Genomic DNA, 4,337 nt, shown 5'->3' with positions numbered 1-4,337 from the left:
AATATAAGGGACAGATTTCGGAAATAAATAACATGGTCACTGTACATTAATGCTGGGTTTTCATCACAGAAAATATGACTTACTTCCAAGCCTCACGTTTTGCTGCTTACTTGCCTTTTCTGTCTATTTATCCTCACAGCAATCCAGAGACAGGGTGAAGCTGAAGCTAATGTGACATAACTAGTGTTTCTGAGATTGTGCAATATAGTGAAACTATATAGTGAACTCTAGTGAAACTAGTTATGACACCATTGAAAAAGTGGCTTACAGCCAGTCCTTGCACTTACAACAACAGTTGCAGCATCCCCATGATCATGTGATCAAAAAAGTTGGGTGCTTGGCAACTGGCATGTATTCATGATGGTTGCAGTGTCCTGGGGTCCTGTGATTGCCATTTGCAACCTTCCCAGCCAGCTTCCAATAAGCAAAGTCAATAGGGGAAGTGGAATTCACTTAAAGACTATGTGATTCACTTAACTAGTGATTTGGCAAAAAAAAGGTCAGAAAATTAGGCCCAACTCACTTCCCTTCCCTTGCACTGGAAATTCTGGTCCCAATTGTGATTGCAAGTCATGGACTACCTATAATTGGTTGCAGAATAGAAGAACTGTCAATGTTGAGGTGGACTTTCCACATCTGCATTCTTCATTTTAATATTTAATATTGAAGTTCCACAAGGGCCATAACAATTTCTTGCAATGATGGTGTTCCAGAATGTGTTTCTAAAGAGAGAAGCTGATGTCTTCCGAATGTTGCAGGTACAACTCGATTCCTTGATCTTGTCTGTGATGGAGCAATCAAATGGGATTTAAAATCCAAAACAACATATATGATTGTTGCTGATACTTTTTTTAATGAAACACTAGGGGGCGCTAGATGCCTTATCTAAATACAGTCCTATCCAGTTAGCCTGACTGAATTATTTACATTAGTTCTGGAACAACTTGTGAGACCACTCTGCTCACGCATCTCTGTGATTTAATCCAGTAAATCAAATATTGGTCCCTTAGCTGTAAATAACAATTTTCTGGTCCATTTGGCCATGTCAGTACCTTTCATTACATTTGTTATCCCCCTCTCCCCAATTTTAAGACAGCACATGTGTACAAACCTGGACATAAATCAGGACTATCCAATTTCCACTTACGGCTGCTTATCAGAAAGTGGTATCCTATGACTAATTCTTTTTGATGAGCTGGAAAGTCTCTAATCATTCATGCAATAAGGACCTTCCAATAATAGAAGGTTGTATGTACAGATAGTATTTGATCTATAAGTTTTCATTTAGTGACATAACAACAGCACTGAAAAAAGTGACTTATGATTGGTCCCCACACTTACGACCATCACAATTTCCCCACAGTCACATGATCAAAATATGGGCACTTGGCAACTAGCATGTATTAATGACAGTTAAAGGGTTCCGGGGTCATGTGAACACCATTTGCAACTTCCTCAGGTGACTTCCAACAAGCAAAATCAATGGGAGAAGCTGGAATCACTTAACAACTGTGTGATTTGCTTAACCACCATGGCAGAAAAGGTAAAATTGAGCACAATTCACTTAAGAACCACCTTGCACAGCAATGGGAATCCTGGTCCTAATTGTCTGCCAAGGACTACCTGTATAGTGAATTTCCCATTGATTTTCAATAGGATGTGCCTCAGGGCATTGTGGGGGATTTTTCCAAGCTCTCTCACTGCACGCGATGTTTCATCTGTTAATCAAAAATAAATTCCAGTGAATGGCCATGACTTGATTCCACACCTGCAAAATTGCTTAGAAGAAATACTGACATTTGATTGGCAATTCTTGGTTGCATGCTATAGGAAGAAAAGGAATAATTGTATATGATTTCAAGTTTTAATCATTTGAATTGATGCACAACGTTCACCCTTATGCTATACCCCATCACCCATCCCTGAAATCTTGAATGCACCCCCGAGAGCCGTCACAAATATATAAATCTTCTAAATAACAATTATAAACAAACAAATAAATAACAAATTGAATTTTTTAATGTAATAGTAGAGCAAAATATAAATATGGGACATTGTTCATTGTAATTCAATTTAACAGAATCAACTTTATTTTTTGTCCTTGCCCTTGCTGCAATCATTTTGTTTTTAAATCCTCACTTATTCACTTTTTGGAATGTCATCTGGCAACTCACTAAAAAAGGCAGGTTCAGCCTAAAAGGGTGCACGAGCCACATACAAATTCTTAAAAGTTATTAATTTAAAACTACAAAAGGTAATCTTATTCTTTTTCACAAGTCAAAAAGAAAAAACTTAATATATAAAAATATAATTCCATCAATGTTAAAAACAACAACACTTCTTAGTACAGGTACTCCTTGACTTACATCCACTCATTTAATTACCATTCAAAGTTACAATGGCACTGAAAAAAGTCACTTATGATCATTTCCAAATGTACAGGTATAGTATGGGGGGTACCTTCCTCAATAGTAGTAACTGCAGCTGCCAAAAAAGCCAACACAGTGCTAGGCTGCATTAACAGGGATAGAATCAAGATCACGTGAAGTGTTAATACCACTTTACAATGCCTTGGTAAGGCCACACTTGGAATACTGCATCCAGTTTTGGTCACCGTGATGTAAAAAAGATGTTGAGACTCTAGAAAGAGTACAGAGAAGAGCAACAAAGATGATTAGGGGACTGGAGGCTAAAACATATAAGGAACGGTTGCTGGAATTGGGTATGTCTAGTTTAACGAAGAGAAGGATGAGGGGACATGATAGCAGTGTTCCAATATCTCAGGGGCTGCCACAAAGAAGAGGGAGTCAAGCTATTCTCCAAAGGCAGGACAAGAACCAACGGGTGGAAACTAATCAAGGAGAGAAGCAACCTAGAACTAAGGAGAAACTTCCTGACAGTTAGAACAATTAACCAATGGAACAACCTGCCTCCAGAAGTGGTGAATGCTCCAACACTGGAAGTTTTTAAGAAGAGACTGGACAGCTATTTGTCCGAAATGGTGTAGGGTTTCCTGCCTGAGCAGGGGGTTGGACTCAATGACCTCCAGGGTCCCTTCCAACATTATTATTATTATTATTATTATTATTATTATTATTATTATTATTATTATTATTATTATTATTATTATTATTATTATTATTATTATTATTACACTTAAGACCGTTGCAGCATCCCCATGGTCACGTGATCAGATTTCGAGTGCTTGGCAATTGGCATATATTTATGAAGGTGGCATATTTATTTAGCATATGGCATATCATACATGGATTAGCATTATATATTAACATTTCATCTAGATTAGTAAAACACAATAAAACACAATCTTCTACTGGAGCAATACACTGACAAACAGTCAACAATCACATGATTCACTTTAAGTGATTCACTTAACAACCATGGCAAAAAAGGTCATAAAATGGGGCATGACTCAATGTTAACAACAGTTTTGGGCTCAGTTGTGGTTGTAAGTCAAGGACTATCTGTATTGATAAATCAGTAGAAGTTCAACCAATAATATGCAACACAGGAAAAAATATGCGTAAGAAATGGTTTCTCAAAGAATTTTTTGAATACTGCAGAGAGGATTGACCGCACATTTTCAATTAAAAGAACAGTACTCTTCTTGGCCTTAGTCCAAATTCGACCGTTAGAAATATAGGTTCATAATATACAGCCAATTACCTCAGCATAATAATAAATCAATATCACCAATGAGGTAATTACAAAAAGGGCTAATGCAATTTTGGATGACAGAAACAGATCAAGCTTACAATACAAAGGAAAATAATTACCGGTATGCCTTAGTCAAATCCCATCTAGATAATAATGTGAAACTAGCTTTTCTGAGTTCCACAACTTTAGGCAGTGATTCTCAACCTGGACAACTTTCAAGATGCTGGCTGGGGAATTCTGGAAGTTGAAGGCCACACAACTGGAAAAAGGAGGTCCTAACCCTGCTCTATAGGGCTTTAGTCAGACCCCATTTGGAATACTGTGTCTGGTTCTGGAGACCTCACTTAAAAAAAATATAATAATAAGATTGAGAAGTCCAGAGATGGGCAATAAAAATGAGACAAAGTCTGAGGGACAAAACATATCAGGACAAAAAGGAAAGGGAGGACATGATTGAAACTTTTAAATAGTATATTAAGGGTGTGCATGAGGTTCAATATTAAGCAAAAATTAGAAACACAAGGACATAATCTCAAACTGACAGGAGGGAAGTTCAACAGCAACATTAGAAAGTATTACCTCACAGAAAGAGGAGTGGAAGCTTGGAACCAATTTCCAGCAGAGTTAGCGGGTCAATAATCAGCAACTGAATTTAAACACTC

This window comes from Protobothrops mucrosquamatus, unplaced genomic scaffold, assembly GCF_001527695.2.
Source record: "Protobothrops mucrosquamatus isolate PMUCROS unplaced genomic scaffold, P.Mucros_1.0 scaffold_256, whole genome shotgun sequence".
NCBI classification, from domain to species: Eukaryota; Metazoa; Chordata; class Lepidosauria; order Squamata; family Viperidae; genus Protobothrops; species Protobothrops mucrosquamatus.
The sequence above is the reverse complement of the archived record's forward strand: the minus strand, read 5'-3'. Positions refer to the sequence as shown.